Source organism: Halichoerus grypus, chromosome 5, assembly GCF_964656455.1.
Source record: "Halichoerus grypus chromosome 5, mHalGry1.hap1.1, whole genome shotgun sequence".
Taxonomy (NCBI): Eukaryota; Metazoa; Chordata; class Mammalia; order Carnivora; family Phocidae; genus Halichoerus; species Halichoerus grypus.
Window position 1 is genome coordinate 29,353,827 of NC_135716.1, and position 21,523 is coordinate 29,375,349.

Genomic DNA, 21,523 nt, shown 5'->3' on the forward strand with positions numbered 1-21,523 from the left:
TTAAGTTACTGGGATGCCTGGGTAGATCAGTCGGTTAAGCGTCTGCCTTCAGCTCAGGTCATGATCCCAGGGTCTTGGGATCAAGTTCTGCACTGGGCTCCTTGCTCAACGGGGAGCCTGCTTCTCCCTCTCCCTCTGCCTGCCACTCCCCCTGCTTGTGCTCTTGCTCTTGCTCTCTCTCTCTGGCAAATAAATAAATAAAATCTTTTTAAAAAGATTTTTTAAGTTACTGCCCTCACTTTGATTACCTCAAACATGCTTCTCTGGCATGAATGGCGTATTTTGCCCCTAATCTTCATAGCAAGGCAGATCCAAAATGAGAGTCTTTAATCTATTAATGGCTACTTTCCAGGTTAATGAATTAATCAAGCATTTACTAAGCATCTACTATGTGCCTAACATTTAGCAAGATAGTATTCAAATTAAGAAAAAGAAGAATGGGAGTTGGGTATTATTTTAACTGAAGAGTAAGTTTGTGGCATGTTAACATGTAACCAAAAGGAATTGTATTTAACACAGATGAGATGGTTCCAAGTTGGTTATAATGTTCATCTCATTAGAAACACAACTGCCACTGTGGGAATAAGAACTCTCTTATAGTCAGTCCATTCAAGATCTTCTTCACTAAGCAATTTCTCATGAATTTCAACCAAAGGGATCTATCCTCTGATAGATCCTTGTTGTAAGCAGCTCCAAGCATTAACAAATTACAATATTACCTTCCAAAAAATCTCAAAGGAAAAATAATAATTTTCTTTCACTTCAAAAATACATACCTATTTATGTCCCTGATCTTTCTTTTTCTTCTTTTTTTTAATAATTATAAAATCCTTGAATTTTTCTATGTAGATAAAACTGCTCTAAAAAAAGTCTATTTTAGAAAGTTTGAATGCTTGAGGACAGAGATTATGTTTTTTTATGTCTAAGATGGATAAACCTTTATTTATTCTATCACATTATGAATAAATGGGAAAATATGATAAATTTAGATCTACCAGTGATTTCAAAAAATGAATTCTTAGTTTAAAGAAGAATTTCACAAGTCTTTTCCCATTCCAAATTTTAACTCTAGTGTTCGGAATAAGAGAGGTAATTGATTATTTATTATAATAAGAGAAGTATACTTATTATTTACAAGGTACTTTACACTATAAGGAAGAATCATAATTAACAAATTTGAGAAGAGGAGCACACACAGTGTGGGGATTTTACATGCAACTCACACACAGCTCCTTGGGTATCAGCTACACCACAAAAGAAGCTGAATTGCAGCCATGTACAATTTGGCAACACCCTAAAAAAATTTAAGACTTTTGAATACTCTTTGTCCCAGAAATTCTCCTTCTAGAAAGTTATCCTAATGAAATAGTCATAATGTGAGTGAAGATGTACTTACAAGGATAGTCATAATAGTGTCTTGTCTATTGCAAAACTGAAAACTCAAATATCACTTAGTAGGGGATGACTCAATAAACTTTATAATATTCTCCTATGAGGGAATATTATGTGGCCATTAAAAATTAATATAGAAGAATGTTAAGTGGCAAAAAAAGTTCACCGTAAGTTGTGAAGTTAAAAAAAAATCAAAGAGCTTAAACAGTATATATATGGTAAAATCCATTTTATTAAAATATATATAGCCATAATTATGGGTGAATAGAACAAAGACTTGAAGGACCATAGTAGTCAAAATTATCATTCACCTGGTCTACTGCAATAACCTCCTAACTGGTTTTCATTATTCTTGGCTTCTAATAATCCTACTTCTTCTAGAGTACAGTTATATACTTTCCAATCCTATCATGTCATTTCCAGTTAAAAAATATTTAAAAGAGTTCCTTCCACTTTTAGGATAAAGAACATTCTCCTTTTTGCAATTTGCAATGGTTATTCCCTGCCGGGTTCTCTCTCTCTCTTTCTCCCCTCTTGCCACTTTCCTCCAGATCTATCATAACTCCATTGTCTGCATTTCTAACAACTGCACTCCAAAATTCAGTTTCAGACAAGAGTGATGTATTCTTATCATCCTAGAGCTAAGCATTATTTTCATCTTTCCTGATTTGTACAGTACAAGAGGCTTCAAAAACCCATTCCTAAAGAGGAATTTTTATTTCCTATCACACCAAGAAACAGGCAAAAGGATTTTCAATCAACCCTGAAGCAAGATCTTGGCTAGAGAATAAACAAAAATCCACAAAAGCAGTCAGCCTCTCTCTAAAAGGTTTCTCTGGCAAGCTGTTCAGCCTACCAGAAGAACAAGAGCAGGGTTGCCACCATTTAAGTATAGAAAGTAGAGAATTTACGTTTTTGTCCCTGTCTCTGAATCATAATCATAGAAGAATGTCGATACATTAGCAACACTCATATCTGTCCTCAACACATCTACCACTTACACCAACTGTGTGTCTTTAGTACATTCTTTAACTAAATACATTAGTTTTCTATACCACAAAATGGTCATTGAACTCAATGACATTCTGTCCTGATAGCTGTAACTTTAAGACTTGCTGGCCTCAGTGTTCACTTTAACCTGGTTTCACCTGTATACAAAGTTAGATGTGAAGGACACACATTGCCCTAGGAATGGACTTGACCAATAGATGCTACAAAGACAAGGTCACTGTGAGAAATAGAGAGTATATGGCATTGGGGCATTGGCTGACAAGGCAAAAAGCATGTAGCCAAATACATTCAAACCCACAAGCCAAGTCTGGGCAGCCCAAATGTTTCATGAATTTGAGTGGCTGGGTGAACCGCTGAAGTTGTACAGGGTGTGTGTGTGCAAGTGTGTGTGTGTGTGTGTGTGTGTTTGTAACCTTATTGCAAAGGAAATCCCCCAAAGTGCAAACAACTCCCCTTGCGTACCTCAGGCCTGCACTGCTCATGGCTACACTGAGATAAATTCAACAATGGGTTGTGAAATGGGGCACCTCAGGAGGCTGATAGGCTAATAGACCCTAATCCTCACAATACTCCACATTAAAATTCCTTTGAAAAAGGCACTCATAAAAGGGAAATAACACATCCTGCAGGAAGAAACCAAGGTAGACAGTGAACTCTTTCCCTCATAATTTTTCTTACTAGTCTTTCTGATTTTACAGCATGATATGTTCTGAAACTTTTAGTAAAATGGAGGTTTCTCATTTCAGTCTAACTGTTGTTAATCTGTTCCAAATGTTAAAGTTGCAAGTAAGGTCTGGTAACCATCGCTATAGTGAGTTGATAATAGGAATAGAGCTGATCACCATCTGGTTTGGTTCAGAGTACAACTTGCTGCCTAATATTGCAGAATTGGAGTTGGAAGTCCCCCACATTTCATGAATGCCACAAAAAAGAATTTAAACAAACAGCACTCCCCAATAGTCATATGTCCTTATTTATTGCTCTATAGGTTTGCTAAATACGGAATATCACATTACTAATTTTGGCAAATTCCAGGGTACATAAACAGGCCAAAACCTCTTAACATAAATTATGCCAGAGCTGCCTAAGGATAATTTGAAAAATTCATGGTGCTGGTTTTCCAAAGTTATGACAGAAAACCATTTCAGAAATAAGAAACGAAATTTGAAATTGGTTTCTTGTTGCGTGCCTCCCTTACCAATGTGCTGTTGCAGATCTCTAAAAGTACACTTGATTCTACCACATTATGAATAAATTGGAAAATCTTATTTTTCTAGAACTACCAGTGATTTTTAAAATGGATTCTTGACTGAAAAGGAGACATTTCCCAATTTCAAAATTTTCTCTTGTAAGTATTACAATAATTCTGGGAACAGTCTAGCTTTATACAAAGGAAACTTTCTTCTAATTATATTAAATTATTACTAGGTATAACATCCTCTTAAGAACTTGAGAGTCCAGACAATGAATATTTAATGACAAGGACCATGTTGATCTCTTATCATTGTATTTCCAATGTTTTGAATTACTACTGGCACATAGGTGTTTACTTAATGAATGGAATCCAAGAAATCTATATGGGAAGTAGCAAGTCTTTGAATAAAAACTTCCTATTTGCTTGAAATTTCTACTCTTAAAAGATAATCAGAGGGGCACCTGGGTGGGTGGTGCAGTTGGTTGAGTGTCTGACTCTTGATTTCAGCTCAGGTCATGATCTCAGGGTTGTGAGATCCAGCCCCAAGTCAGGCTTCACGCTGGGTGTGAAGCCTGCTTAAGATTCTTTCTCCCCCTCTCCCTCTGCCACTATCCCGTTTCTCCCTCTCTACCAAAAAAGAAAAAAAAAATCAGAGAATGTAAAGACCCCATAAATGATGCAATAGTATGCAAATATGCAATGCTCCTTTCAGGTATAACATCTATACTGTCAGGAGACCCCAGTCTCCTGAAGATTTGTTGCTCACTTACTTAGGGATGTGTGCCCCAAAATACAAAAGCAAGACAGAGACACAGTAAGGGACATAGCCCACCTTGACAGACCTTTTTTTTATATAGTTGTGTAAGTACAGAATATCTCAAGGCAATCCCTCTACTACAGAGAAATAAAATTTACTTAGACATGACTTTCTCAATTAACAAAGACTTCAGGAATTCTTTCTGAAATTGTTGTCCTAGGCCTCCAATCTTTTAACTATATTAATAATTGTGTCATTTCATTTTAACAAGATAGACTTTCAAATATGTCCCCATTATATACTTCTAAATCTCTAAAAGCTAATTCCCTTCAGTTAAAACAACCTGAATATAACCACAGATCAGCAAGGCTGGAGTAGAAATCATCTAATCCAGTTCTCTGCATCCATTGTAGGCAGAACCAGGTGAAAAAGTGTCAAAGAAGATACAACTGTATCACTCCTGTCTTTACAAACCTCCCAAGTAGATTTTAAGAACATCCACTGAATGACCTTCCAAGAATCCTCTAAGAATCAGGCATTTCCTTAAACTTCATTTTCCTTCTACATGTTCTAAAAGAACATGTGCTCGCTTCAGCAGCACATATACATGTTCTAAAAGAACAGTGTTTGCCTCCTAGCCAAAAGCTAATGTCTGTGAAGTATGGATTTTTTTTAAAACAGTATCATTTCCATAGTAAGACAAAGGTTGAGGTAAAAGAGCAAACTCATCTCCCTGTTCTTTTTTTTCTCCTTCCTTTTCAACCATCAAACTCCTTTCTTTTCAGGATCCACACATCATATCTCAAAAGCCTATTGGGTATTTGCTTTGTCACCCATCAGACATAATTCTGCAGAGGGAAAAAGTACCTCTGTGGTACATTATAACATGTACCAATAAATCCCCACAGTATCAAGGAAATTCCTTTGTGCCGTGATGAAGGCGCCTTCTAACAGCCAGGAAAAGAAACACCAGTCCACATGGGCACCTTAAAAGAAACTTCATGTATTTTGTTTTTCCTTTCCATCTGACAGCCCTGCAATCTGGGAAGCTAAGCAGAATTGGGTCGGCTTAGGACTTGAAAAGGAGACAGTTTGAGAATACCCAGTACTATAGGCTCTCCCTCCTCCCACCCCCATTACCCATACTCCATGCAGTGTGGTGGTAGAGAAAGCATGTTGAATTCCAAATAAGAAATTCCAGCTCTAACTGTCTAAAATAGACTTTCTTGGTAAAATCTATTTATCTACATAGTTGGAAATGGGGTATGATGATGGGTTACTGAACTTGAAGAACTAGAATAAAGTGAAATGTATGCAACACGGAAAATACTCTGAACTTACATTCTACAGTTCTCCCCTGCAATAATTTGCTCTGACTATTCCTTCATGACTGAACTGCATTTTCCCTCTACTCTGTGTATAAGTTCTATTTCATCCTCGAGATCTAGTTCAAATCTAACATTCTGTTTGAAGCCTAATTATTTATCCTCTGTATATTATACCCATAGTCTTGACCACATGGTTCTGGGTTTAATTATTCCCTAATTTTTTCATGTATTAGTCTTATTCTCCCACCCATACTGTCAACTCCTTGAGGAAAGTTAAACTACTATGTGCTTTGGTACTACTCCTTCTTCTACCACTTTCTAGATGTGTGACCTTGAGCAGATTCTTGAAACTAACTGTGCCTCAGTTTCCTCATCTCTAAAGCAGAGTTAACAATACTAAGCTTACTTGGTTATTAGTTGATAGTAGATAGTCAATAAATACTTGCTGATGGATCAATATTTCCTTAATTATTTGGGAAGTATTTTTTTAAGTATTTAAGGATCATTATAAAGATCAATTTCCAGTGGACAGCATTTTAGACCTAAGGATAGGATGTCAGGTGACCTTGCCTTAGGTGCTGTCTTAAAAAAAATTTCTCTTAACAGTTATGCTTGCTCTGTCTCTGCCTCTCTCAAATAAAAGAGGGCCAAGGAGAAATCTGCTTGAGCTTTGGTGATTGTTTCTATTCAAAATAAAGTGGAATTTATCACATCTTCATTTTACTGATTCAATACATCTGCTTAAAATCTGTAAGAGGCAAAGGAGGCATGTTGAGAAAATTTGTTACAGGCAAGGGTTTAGATACCCAAAGTTTTGATATACCATTTGAAGGAGGGGTGAGCAGGACTGTAAATATTGCCAAATGAACATGATTAGAGCAAGCCAAGATATCACTCAGCTTAGCTGTCCTTCCCTCTAGTGTAGTGCAGAATGAATAGTCCCTTGGGGGTAATGGGCTTAGCTCACCAGAAAATTTTTCCTATTTTCTTTTCTGAGAATAACAAAACAAAAGCAAATGGCAAGAAAGTTCCATAACAACCTGCTTACCTTTAAGTAAAGAAAAAAACTTCCAAGCTGGAGGAGTATTTTCTATTTGTGTATATGAATTATATTATTTTGTAGGCTAATGAACATTAAAGCACTCAGTGTAGTTCCTGAAAGTAACTAAAAGTAACCAGGCACTTTGTTGTTACTATCCTACATATAATATGCTGACCGAACAAGAGGAAACAAAACCAGGGACACTTAGATTGGCTCTTCTTGAAGTACACACCAAAAGATTCAAGGGCCCAAGGCATGGAACTAAGTGTTGCTGTGATTCAGCAAGCACATGACAAAAAAAAGCTGTGCAATATGAGGAAATGACTACAGAGAACAGATTTGTCAGCAATACAACTGGAAAAGTAATTCTCTAAAAAAGCTTAGTTTGGATGTGAATTTTAGCTTGGATCTGAAAGGAGAAATTGCCCAGAATTTTCTGAATGCTACCAGCACTGCTGGAAAGGCATGTAGCTCCACCAACTAGGGCTAGCCTTCCAACCCAGTCATAACAGCTCAGAATGAGGAAGAGGATTCTGGAAAGGTTGTTCCTGCTCCTTTGATTTCATAATGAACCCCGGAGTTTAGGATTATATGAGCTCATCTAAACTGAAGAAAAGCCAGATTACATTACCCTTGATTATCCAACTTTAGAGAAGGGGATTAAAGACACAGACAATCTTAAACTACAACAGGACAAAAGTTGTTCGTCCTCTCTATTACTGTCAATGTGATCTTTCTTTAAACTATGCCCCCTGTTCAACAACTTTCAATGGTTCCCTACTGCTAATAGAATAAAATCTAAATTTGGTGGTGTGATATACAAGTTTCCTCATGATTTGGCTAATACTTATTTTTCCAACTTCTACTCTCACCACTTTCTCTCATATAGCCTGCAGTCTAGCCATACCAAAATACTTGTACTTACCTGAATCACCTACTCTTTTATACTTTTATCTATTTATTTGCCTGGAATATTCTAGCCTTACACCACTACTCTTCCTGAATTAAGCAAAGAATAGGCTAATTTACTATAAGAAAATCTCCCCCAATGAATAAAATAGCATTATTATATTATACATATATACAAAATGTCTGTTGTATTTTAAATTATATAAATTTATACCTAACAATCCAGAGGTAGGGTTGGCAAGGCAGCTCTGTTATAACACATAGCTCTCATAACTCTATATCCAGAGGCAGTTGTTCAAATTCTCATCAAGTCACAGCCAGTGGCAAAGAGGAAAAAGGATATGAAAGCCATCAGCTTCCTTTTTTTAAGGAAGTGACCCAGAGTTGCATAATTTAGTTATCATATACCAGTGGCCAAAATTTAGTTACATGGATACACCTCATTGTGAGGGAGGCTAGAAAAAGTAGTCATTAGCTGGGCAGCTTTATCAGCTTCTAAAGTCCTGGGGTTCTCTGAACAAAACAAAGGACATATGGATTTGAGGTAATTAGCTGACTATGCCACATGCCCTTAAAGAATGAGCACCGACATATGACATCAAGTCTCTGACCATCTAGGAAATTAAGACTGTGTATGTATATAGCCATGACAACTGGTAAGTTGAATATGGAAGATTCATAGTACAACATCAAAAGAATCTCTCATTATCTTTTGGCTCAGGTGGAGGTAATGTTGCATTTACCTGGATAAAAATTTGGGCAGTCCCTTCTTTTTTATTTCTTCTGAACTCTTTTTGGAATAGAATGTCATATGCTTACTTGGGTCACAAAAATGCAGTCTTGATTTAGAAATTAAAAGGTCCAGTCTGATATATTTACCAACCCTTGTCTTCAGTCAAGGATAAGTATTTCTGCCCACCTCCCCCATGTAGGACTGGCTGCAAATAAGATGTAGAAAAGGGAATGTGGCTTTCTTCTCCTTCCATTCTTGTTGTACCTCATAAATGCTCTTTCAATGTTTCATCCCATCTATATCCTCTCTGAATCATAAAACAGATTTTCAGATATTTCATTTGAAATCTTTATCTTTCATTTGGAATTTTAAATCTACTATAGCTATTTTTAAAATATGTGTCAGTCTCAAAAAAAATAAATAAAATAAAATATGTGTCAGTCTCCACCAGACCAAGAGCCCCCTGAACTTCAGAATTCTACATTTAGTGACTAGCACACAATTTTTTGAATGAATTCTCTGAGCCCTCCAATATGAGTTTAGTTGCTCTTTCTGTATATTCTTTAATATAAGAATATACAGACCTGGATGCAGATTTCATCTTTATCACTTCCTGTGTGATTTGCTTAAACACGTTATACCCATTGTAGTCCTTATTTCTGTGTATTCTAATGGTCTGTTTGAATGTCTGTCTCTCTCAGTCAACTGTAAGCTTTCTGAGGGCAGGCATTATGTTTTTGTACTTACAGTGCTCAATAAATAAGTGCTCAGTAAATATTTAATGAATGAACATTGTTTCCTCATAAGAAGAAAGAGCAAAGAACTATAAGGCTAGCTACCTCTCCTTAAGGAGTATATAGTTTTACTGAAAAAAATACCTCCTCTTCTTTCCTTAATCTTCTACATTCATTTTTCAGTTTCACCACTGGCCTGTTTAAGGGCTATAGTTATAATCCTAGACAGTATATGACTGAAGTGAATTATCATTAAAGCATTAATTTCACTTTGGAGAATGTATATCAAGGAATTAATCCAACATATACAAAAGGATACTGTCATGAAATTGTCTACTATAGCAGTGTTTATAATAGCAAGACAGGAGAGGAAGGATAGCAGAAATAATAATTAAATATTCACTTGAAGAATTAAGTAGTTTTTTAATGGTTATACAGGTTCTGTAATAGCATATAAGGTACCTAAAACATAATGCTTTTAAAAAAAAAAGCAGAACAAAAAATTGAATGTGCATTAGAATTATAACTATGCAAATATATGTTCACAGAAAAACAATCAGAAGGGAAAATATCAAAAGAATAATACAAATCACCTGACAAGAGCATGATTGTGGGTGACTTTTTACTTCATCTTCCAAACTTTCTGTAGCAGTTGTAAAATAGTAATGTGTTTTCAATTTACTATTTTTAAAATTACCTTTGAGAAAGACATTCAGATGTCTATCTTTAGGGGCAACTAACTCAAGAGAGAGAGAACTTAAAACTAGGATACAAGTTGAAATGTTTGCATTTTCTAGCATTCAACACTGTGAGGCACTGTGGATATAAGGGTGAATTAGATATGGTCTCAACCTTTGAAGATTTTCAAATGGATAAGGGAAAACGGCTTTCAAAAGAATACCTATGATATAGTGTTATGAATCCAATTATTAGTATGAATATGCAATATGACTCTCAGAAGAGTGATTAATTCAGTTCAGCCAAGGAAATCTTCACAGAACAAGTGGCATTTAAATAGGGCTTTGGAGAACAACTAGGGGTTCATCAAATAGGGAAGGGAAAAACATAAGCAGATGGATGGAATCTGAAAACTCAGCATAGTAAGCAATAGGCATGATGGCTAAAATAACAAGAAATACAAATGAAAACTAACATACTGAATGCTTATCACACACTAAGCATTTTAAATAGATTATAGTGAATTTAATCCTCACAAAAATTCTAGGAGTTGTAAACTATTATTGTTCTTATCATTACCAATTTATTGACATGGAAACGATTCTTAGTAAAGTTAAGAAACCTGTTTGAGCAAATCACAGAGGAAGTGATAAAGATGAAATCTTCATCTAGGTCTGTGGGACCCTAAAGCCCTAGCTCTACCTGTTAGCAACAATACTGAGGCAGCAAAGGACCTTAATGGCCCTACCAAGAAAGTTAGATTTTGATCCTGAAAAATGCAAAACAATCAAAAGTTCCTAAGGTACCTTGGGTGGCTAGAGAGATTGGAAAACCAGTTAGGAGCATAACGCAATAGCTTAGTAAAGCTCTGAATCCAGGAAATGAAAAAGGAATAGAGAAGAATGAGTCAAGAGGCATTTCAGAGGTAAAACCACAGAACTTAATGACCAGAACTTAGTGAAGAAGAGGAAGGAGGTCAAAGTTTATACATTGGTGACTAAAAAGACAGTAAATAAATTAACCAAGAAAAGGAGCACAGCTATAAGGAAAAAAATAATGAATCTGACTGGAGCAACTTGAATGCAAGGTGTCAGCAGCACATCCCAATCTTCTTTGTGCAGTTATAAGCACAGTCAATGGGCAGAATTATCTTCTAGAGTTTCTTCTGATGTTTTCACTAATCAGTTGCAATTCTACATTTTAGCTGAATTCCTTTTTCTCTTGATAGTTGGTACAATTAATAGTTAAAAATAAATCATTTTGTAATAATGAAAATCCATTATTGACGTTATTTTCTTAATTAGCAAAATTTAAAAAAATCCACATTTAAACCAGCTATTTCAAATTTAAAAATATACACAAATGTTTGATAATTTAAAAATAATATCTTATTTTCTCAGCTATATGTGAAGTTTAAACAAAAAGTTAGCGCAACTAGGAAAGGGAGAGATTGAGTTTGGCTCTATGTGCAATGATGGTCATTTTTTCCTTGAGGTTTCTAAAACGACTAATGTAATAGAGACATCTTTAATAGACAACTTCAAATGCCTTCTGTGTTTCTCAGGGAAATAAAAATGCTGAGTGAACTATCAGAAATTCCTATATATCAGGCACAATAAGCAGTAAGAACAGCCTCATTAGGAACTGTTGACTTGGGACCACTCTGCTATTAGAGATTTTTCTTCTCTGGCCGAAGGGTTCTTTTGTAGCATCCCTGAGTCAACCTGCTTTAATTCATTATTTCCAAAATGAACATAAAGCAGAATTTCCAAAAAAGGCTTCGTGGGGAAAACATCTTGAGGAGGGATGAAGGAATAAGTCGAAAGTAGCACAAATGACTATGGAACATTTTAGAATCAAGTCTATATGCTCCCCAAAATTTTAGGTACCAGTGGGAGATTAAGTTTCTTCCTTCTCTTCTTTATTCACTTGAAATTTACATGACTTAACATAATAATATCATTTAAGCATCTATAATTTGCGGTGCTGAATTAAACCGTAATGCTCAATGCTATAAAAATATTCAGAGGAAAAAGTACAAAATATGAAAAGCAATGATTTCCAGTAGCATTTTAAAAGCCCATAAAATCAGAAGGCTGGGAAGATGGCAAAGTAAGTGGACCCTAAGCTCACCTTATCACATGGATACAAGATAACATTCACATCAGGATAAATAACCCAGAAAATGACCAGAAGACTGGCAGAACAAACTCCACAGAGGTAGAGAAGAGTCCACATCAAAGAGGGTAGGAATGGCAGAAACTCAGTGGGCAGCTAAATAGACACTGGCTACCCACTGGGAGAAGAGAGTAGAGGGCACAGAGAAGAGAGAGAAACAGGAGTGTGATATCATGCACAGGAATCTGCATGGGGAAGATGAATCCTTATAACATTTGGCTTTGAAAGCCAAAGGGGCTGAATTTTGTGGGTTCTTACAACCTAGGGACTTAAAGTCTGGAATTTTAAAAACCAACAGGCTCCATTCTTGGAGAGCCTAGAGGGCCACCTGAAGCCAAGTCCCCACCCTTAAAGAGACAGCACAACAAACAGCCCAAAGAGATACAGCATAGAAGCAAAAATTTGAAAAATGTCTGGGACACACAGGAGCGAGAGTTATTTACCCATCTTAGAGCATGTCCCAGAGGAGAAGCGTCCACAGGGGAACTCCTCCAGGAACAAAGGAGATGGCAGATGCCACTCCCCTCCCCCATCCCCCAGCATAAACACATGGCCACCTGCAGGACCAACTGCCTAACTTACTTACACCAAGCCCAATCCTATTTATAATTCACAGCAAAAATAATAAAATAGGAATAAACTTAACCAAAAAGGCAAAAAAGCTATACCCTGAAAACTATAAAACACTGATGAGAGAAATTAGAGATGACCCAAAGAAATGGAAAGGAATTCCATGCTCAAGGGTTAGAAGAACAAATACTGGTAAAATGTCCATACTACCCAAAGCAATCTACACGTTTAATGCAATCCCTATCAAAATACCAACAGCATTTTTCACAGAATTAGAACAAACAATCCTAAAATTTGTATGGACCCACAAAAGACCCCAAATAGCTAAAGCAGTCTTTTTTTTTTTTAAGATTTTATTTATGTATTTGAGAGAGAGAGAATGAGAGACAGAGAGCACGAGAGGGAAGAGGGTCAGAGGGAGAAGCAGACCCCCCGCTGAGCAGGGAGCCCGATGTGGGACTCGATCCCGGGACCCCAGGATCATGACCTGAGCCGAAGGCAGTTGCTTAACCAACTGAGCCACCCAGGTGCCCTAGCTAAAGCAGTCTTGAAAAAGAAAAGGAAAACTGGAGTATCACAACTCCTGATTTTAAGTTATATTACAAAGCTGTAGTAATCAAAACAGTATGGTACTGGCACAAAAACAGACACATATATCAATGGAACAAAACAGAAAGCCCAAAAATAAACCCATAATAATATGGTCAACTAATCTTCGACAAAGGAGGCAAGGATATGCAATGGGAAAAAGACATTCTCTTCAACAAATGGTGTTGGGAAAACTAGACAGCTACACACAAAAGGATGAAACTGGATCACTTTCTTACACCACACACAAAAATAAACTCAAAATGGATTAAGAATCTAAATGTGAGACCTGAAACCATAAAAATCCTAGAGGAAAGCACAGACAGTAATGTCTCTGACATCAGTCATAGCAACATCTTTCTAGATATGTATCCTGAGGCAAGAGAAACAAAAACATAAGTTAACCACATTAAAATAAAGAGCTTCTGCAAAGGAAGGAAACAACCAACAAAACTAAAAGACAACCTACTGAACAGGAGAAGATATCTCATATGTGGAATTTAAGAAACAAAACAAATGAACAAAGGAAAAGAGAGAGAGAGAGAAACCAAAAAACAGACTCAACTACAGAAAACAAACAGAGGGGAGGTAGATGGAGGGATGGGTGAAGTAGATGCAGAGATTAAGAGTACTTATCTTGATGAGCACTGAGTATAATAAGGAACATTTGAATCACAATACTGTACAGCTGAAACTAATTTAACATTATATGTTAAACTGCACTGGAATTAAAATAAAAAAATAAAATAATAAATAAATAAAAGCCTATAAATTCATTGAAGAGATGAGAATAATAAATATGAAGTAGTTAAAACCAGCTTTGTTGTAAATTAAGTCTTATAGTCACATGCTTTGACACAGTATTATCCAAACCACTGAGAAAGGACTTACATTATCCCTCAGGCAGAGTATTTAGAGAAGAGGAATGACATCCCAGACTCTTCAAATAATAGACCCTCCCCACCCCCAGAAAAAAGTCAAGGGAATTCTCTTGAAAATTTTTGAAATAGACAGTGAAAATCTTTCTCCAACTCTTTCTTTTGATGTGAAGTCATTGAAAATCCCTAAGGAAATTCATGATATGGATCCAAGTGGTCACAGCATTACTAACAGCAGTTAATAGTAGTAGTGGTACACAACCATTTCTTAAATCAGTACCTATCACCATTCAGTGTTTCATACGTGCCAAGTACTGCTTACAGTCCTTATATGATTAATCCTTACAACAATCTTAGAAGTAGAAATTCTTACTCCCATTTTGCAGATTAGAAAATTGAAGTTTCTCCAAATTGTGCAAAATTTGAAATAACCCACCTAACTTTAATTTTTCTCAGAAGAAATAAGCTATAGAAATATATTTATGCAGCTCAGTGGGTAACATTCCAGTCATCAATAAACATTCATTGATTACTGACCATATATATGAATGGTACTATGCTAGGAATTTAGATCTCAAGAACAACTTCTTCAGGATGATGGAATTGATAGAATTCGTATCTAAATAGCTTGAGTTAAGGACTGGGCAACTGGGAACAGTTTGGGTTTAAATTAGTAATAATTGCAAGAAAATAAAAGAACAGATAGAGAACACATAAAGTTATCCAGAAAAGTAAAAATAATTTAATATTTGGACCAGCTATAATAGCATTTGCATAGTCAAAATGATATGAAATACTAAAAATGTGATCAAAATAGCAGTATTAACTGTATCAGGAAGATGGGGGAATAGGAAGGTGTTTTATGTGGTAGGAATAGAGAGAGAGAGCTAAATCTTCATCTAAGCTAAGGAGGTCATCTTCCACCATAAGTACAGTCAGATTCTATTTCTATCTCAGGTTCAGAGGATTTTAGTACTATTGAATTCCTTTCTTACTAATATCTTCTGTTCATTGGGAATTTAGATTATTAAAAAGATAGTGCTTTTTGGTATAGAATGCTTCGCTATAGAATGCAAAACAACACATTTTATTTTTGCCATATTGAGAAGTAAGGCTGTCCATGATTTGAGTTTTGTACGTTGTTTACTCTGCAGTTCTAACCTACAAAAGCTTCCTGCCATTCTACTTTTGAAAGGAAAGTATGAAGCTTTTTGGTCTATGTAAAAGTGGAAGATTGGTATTTTTGAATATATGGTAACTCAGGTCCTAAAAGTTATATGTTCCAGTTTCCCTTTGGTGTAATTTGTTCCTTTATATTGGTCTACCTAAACTTTTAATGCAAAAAGAAACAGACCTAGATTGAAGTATCAAGAGAAAACATACCCATACTTAAAATGGAAAGGGAACAATACTCCCACTTAATAAAAATCCAGATCCTGTTTTGATATTCGTTCTTTAGAAATGAAGGTCTAATAATTATAAGATAACATTTAAATGGAATATATTTACTTCTTTTATTCATTCTCAAAGGAAGGCTCTGATGGAACATTTGTGTTTCTTATTTTTTTCCCTTCCTGGCCTTTAACCAGCTTGCTATTTTCCAAATGATATGTCATTTCTGGGCTTTGTTACAATGCTAATAACTTTACTCATTTCCTTGTTACTCAAATTTAATAACTTACTTTGAACCAAAGCAGTGTTTTAAGTGTTGCATCAAGACCTAACATTAAATGAAACTATTTATTAACCTTGTCATATAATGTTATCATTTAGATCTGTGCCACAAATTGGTGCTGTTTTTTTTTTCTTTTAATTTGGTCTCCTCTATTTGAAAATATTCTAAATTAAGTCAAATATGAAAGTGGACAAATAAAAAAAAGTGCACAAATAGAATTTCTATGAATCACCTTTCTGTCAAATTTGGGTGAGTGGCAATGCCAAAGCAGAAGACACTGATCATTTTTTCAGTATATATTTTCATGTTATTAAATGGATTTTTCAAAATATTTTAGATACCATTCTGAAAGAGCATTTCCATATGCCATAAGAACTGAATGTTAGAATGTTTTACATAGAAAAACATCTAGTATCTCAAATGAGCTTCTTTATTTCCTATGGTTAACTGAACATCTACAGAGAAAATGATACCATGTTACAATAAAGACTTTCTAAATCACAAATTGTTACCTGATATAAAGAGGAAATGTTAAATGACACCTGTATCCCTTTCTAAATTCTCTAAGTGAAATTAATAAAAGTATTCTTTATTTTAAACATCAACCAGAACTAAATCTAATGGCCAAAACCTTAACAACACCCAGTGCACATCACAAGTGCCCTCCTTAATACCCATCACCCATTTAAACCCATCCCCCTGCCCACCTCCCCTCCAGCAACCCTCAGTTTGCTCTCTGTAGTTAAGAGTGTTTTCTGGGGGCACCTGGGTGGCACAGTCGGTTAGGTGGCCAACTCTTGGTTTTGGCTCATGTCATGATCTCAGGGTTGTAGGATTGAGCTCCATGTTGGGCTCTGTGCTCAGCCTGGAGTCTGCTTGGATTTCTCTCTCCCTCTACCATGCTCTCTTTCTCTCTCTCTCTCTCTAAAATAAATAAATAAATCTTTTAAAAAAATAATCTGTTTTCTTGTTTGCCTTTCTCTTTTTTTTATCCCCTATGTTCACCTGTTCTGTTTAGTTCCACATATAAGTGAAATCATATGGTATTTGTCTTTCTCTTATTTCACTTAGCATAATACTCTCTAGCTCCATCTACACCCATTTCATCAAGTCTTAGCTTCTTTTAAGTTTTAATATTTCTTAAATCTGCCCATTTTCTCTCATCTCTTTTTTCTTTACCATAGTCGTATTTTTTTCTCACCTACCTAGTCTGCCTACCTCCTTCCTCCACCAGCTCAAGTCTATTTTGAGTACATCAACTACAGTGCCAATAAGACAATGTTACTTCAATGTGGACAGTACTTCAGTAGACTCCCATCATCTACAAGACAAAGTCCACGCTGCAGAGTATGACACACAAAGGTTACTTGCTGTTTCTCCTTTTAGATTCCTACCATAGCTTGCTTTTTATTAAATAAATATTTAGTGAACCTTATTTTGCCAAATATCTCCTGTGAATTACCTGCTCATATACTTTGCCCATTTTTCATTGATTTTTTAAAAATTCATAAATGTGTGCAATTATACTAAATTTTTTTTATCTACTGAAAAATTACTTATCAGCATTAATACATTTTATGTAATACGTTTTTTAAAAATTATAGTTATCATCAATTTAAGATAGACCTGAATTTCTGTGACCCTACTTTGTCTAAAATTGTGGATCTTGGTGGCATTACTGACTTACAGCAGCTACAACAGGAAAAGCCAGAGTTAGGGAGAAATCAGAGGCACAATCTTCTCGGACTCCAAAAGCAGAACTCAGTGATTCATACACCACCCATCTTTGCTTTTCATCATTTAACGCCCATGTTATTTTCATTTACCACCATCTTCAAATCATCAGTCCTTCTGTGGATCACTCCTCAGAGTGCCATCACCCTTTGGATCTTCAATATCCACCACGGCCTTAGACTGATTCTATCAAGACCCTTTTGACCTGATTCTATCAACACTAGTCAGGTACTTACAAAATCTTAGTCTGGTGCCTACTGCAGGCAAAACTCTGTGCTAAGCCTTAGGGATACCAGTATAAAATGAGTAAGACATAATACTAACAGCATAAAGCACAAGTCTTGTGTGAAAGAGAACCATGTCTACTTAACTCCACAGAATATGGCTTTGCCTCTTCAAGCTGCTAGAGCCGGCCCTACAAGGCCCCTCCAATTCCAGCGATCTTTGCTGAGATCTCATTTTGCTTGATCTCCCTGCCACATCTAATGTAGAGCACTTCCTTGTTAAAACTCTTCTTTAACTTTTATTATATCACCCTCTTAAAAGCATGAACTTTATTATAGATCTTGCTATGAATCATCATTGCTCCACCATTTACTGGGTCACTCTGGGCAAATTATTTATATTTCTGAGTTGCAACTTTCTCATTCTAACTAGGTTAGGATACTGTATGAAATGAGGTATAGTACATAATGTCATTCATTCAATAGCAATTGCTCTGGAATTGTTATATTTCCTTAGTTCTTCATCCTTTACTATTTTTTTTCTTCTTCCACTCCCCAAATTTTAATTTTTTAAAATTTTTGTTATTGAAGTACAGTTGACATACAATGTTATTTAGTTTCAGGTGTACAAAACAGTGATTCAACAATTCTGTACATTAGTCAACGCTTACCATGATAAGTGTAGTCACCATCTATCACCATATGTTATTACAATATTATTGACTATATTCCTTATGTTGTACTTTTCAACTCTCTGACTTATTTATTTTATAATTGGAAGTTTGTACCTCTCACTCTCCTTCACTTATTTTGTCTTCTCTAAGACTGATGCATATACTGTTGCCCCTACCTTGAATCTAAACTTTCAGTTTATCATCCAACTTTCAGTATCAAAACTAAGTCTTTCCTGCTCCCCAAGGTCTACAGAACTTTTGACCTGCAGGGACATCTTCTTCTAAAGCTGTACAACACTAACATATTATATCACTAGGCAATAAGAATTACTCTTATATTATCCTACTAGACAGTTATTTGATGTTTACACTAATAGAACTTTCATTCTTATATACTGTCTTTCAAACTAAATTGTAAGCTTTTTAAGGGCAAGATCTCAGTATTAGATTTTTGTCTCCATGTGCCTTCTGTTTTATACATAATGGCAACACCCAGTGCATCCACTTCATATGCTTCCACAGACCAGGGAATATAATTGTGCAACATGGTGGAAGTATACACAAAGTTTTAAGTTAACTTAGTAGATATTTATCTAAACTTCGCCTCAGAGACTGCCAGTATTCAAAAAATAAAATGAAATACATAACTACAATAAACATAATCTATAAAGCTACAAATTACAATGAATATAATTTAATATGTCAACATTAAGGAGTTAATTCTTATGTTTTACATTAAGAATCAATATTAAGAAGGTGCTTCTGTGTTTTTAATATTAAGAAGGTACTTCTTGGGATACCTGAAAATCTTTATAAACGTTGAATATCACAGGTTTATGTGGTAGATATAGATGGTTTAGAACACTGGCTTGTAAGCTAAATGTGTGCTGACTCTAAAATATATACTGGAAATTGTTTTTAAAAAAGAAGTCTCAGAAATTAATGAGTTTAAATTTATTTTCTATTTTGTTTATCTTATAAAAACTGAGCGAAGAACTTCTTTAATCAGTTCATTTAGATTTTCACTTGTTTTAAGTAGATAAGAGCTTATACAATAATATTAATAATGCTAATGATTTTTCTTTGACCAAAATAAACAAACAGGCATCATTCTACATAGGCTAATTTCCCATATTAAAATTCCACCTTAAAAGTACTATGTCAACTAGTAAGGCATAATATTTAGTTTTTAACTTTTGGATTTTCATATTATTATGCAAGTTTATTACAATGCAAACATAGTTATAGGAAGAGTAACTACGGCACACAACAGAAGTTACATTTGGTGTTCTTGGAATATATGGGTCCAAGTAATAAGAAGCTACTGCTTCACTGCCAAGAAGTCAAGTTTAATTTGCTTTCTTTTTCTCTCCCTTTTCAACTGGCCAAAATACAAGTTCCACTGCAAATGCAACAACCAGCAAACACAGATGCCATCACAAATATATAATGCTGCCAAGTAGGAAACCCCACATTGACGGATAACAGAACTCCCCGTAGCAACTGGAAGATATTCTGGGCAGCATAAAGTCTTGAAGTTATGCTGTAAATAAAATGCATGCATCCCTTATAACTGAAATATAAATGTGTTCAGTTTTTAGCACTGACATTAACTATTTACTATTACTCGATGGGTAATTTTTCTGTCTGGTTCACATTCTTAGTGGGTTAGGAAATTTTTCATTCTGAATTTCTGCAATACATAACTACTATCAAGGAGGGTCAGGTGTACCTTAAGTAAAATTTGCCATATGTTAAAAACAAAAACAAAACTCAAAAAAAAACCCCAAAAAACCGCTGCTAACTAAAATCACAGTCTTATAACTTAATTTGAGTGCTAAATTTTAGCAACTGAATGACACTCCTCACCAACTTCAGTTGGTTTGGAGACAAAATATGAAATCAACAAATATTTATAAGCATCCACTATGCGACAATGTGTATCAGACGCTACAGGTAAAAGAAATTGAAGACAAGACCTCAACTATGCAGGAATTTTTCCTATAGTTTATAGAAATCACTTATCTAGGACAGTAATAAGTCAAAGCAGTATTTCAACAGAAAACCTGATCCCTTGTAGGATGTTATAAGAAACATCATTTGCCCACAATTGCTTTAAAGTCTGAAGTCCCAAAGCAAAAATTTCAAGCATTACATATCAACAGATACAAAAACTAGAAAAGGATCTTTTAGAGCTGAGATAAGATAGAGGTTCATGATCTCTCAAAACAGCTTTGGTTTTAAATCTAAAATATTTTGCATTGATTTTTATAAAAATCTTTCCCCATCATCACATTCATTGTGAAATGCTGAGAAGTGACATCACCAAGATGGCAGAGTAGGAGACCCCAGCTTCCATCTCCCCACAAAGATCAACAATTAGGCAGCTGTTCATGAAAAAAATCAGCTTTGGGAGTCCACTTAAGAAATTTAGCAACCAGAGTAGAATAAAAAACTTGAGAATAGCCACACAAAAAGGAAAGAAAAAACAGCTTCATTTTGCCTGCATCATCTCCTCAGGCTGGCACTGTTCCTTGCCAAAAGGGAACTCACCAGCCAGAAAAGGTTCCCCTCACTGGGAAAGGGAGAACAGGGTGAGTGATCAGCTTCCCCAACCTTTCAGGGCACTGCATGAAGAATCCACTTCAGTTTCACCCCACCCAGACTCCAGCAAAGCTGAAATGCATAGCTATGGCTATAAACAGGGAAGAAGGACAGGGGCTACCAGTATTGGCCAGACAGCGGGAGTGACCATGGTTCCCAGTGACCTCCTCTGCAAAGGACCCCAGGACTTTTTGCCACTGAGGAAACCAGCACAGTCACATAGACCTACCCACAGATTTCACTGATTTTCACACGATAGGTTGAGTTCCTCTCCCCACTTTCACATTCCCTCCCTACTAGAGCCTGGGATCCACAGCGGCACCCTGCTGTGGCCTCTACTGCTGCATGTTTGCAAGATGCCAGCCTAGACCCCCATGGCTGACCCCCATCACCATGCAGGTGCCCAGGGCTAGCTCCTCCAGCTGTGTTCCTTCACACCTCCAGCCGACTCCCATCACCAACCTCCACTGCAATATGTACACCAGAGGCAAGATCCCGCAGCCATGGGAGTTCCCACTGACAGCCAGGGCCCCCACAGCTGCCAGTACATCCACAGTTGGCCTTGGCCCTTGCTGCTTCCCCTGGCCTCTGACACTATGTGTACATCTGCAACCAGCCC

General features: G+C 36.0%; 1 long non-coding RNA gene across 1 annotated transcript in view; it reads right to left on the bottom strand.

Moving 5' to 3' along the window:
- The window catches only part of LOC144381826 (uncharacterized), a 177,282-nt gene that overhangs the window by 155,173 nt on the left and 586 nt on the right, over nucleotides 1–21,523 (bottom strand). The gene's annotated exons all lie outside the window — the stretch shown is intronic.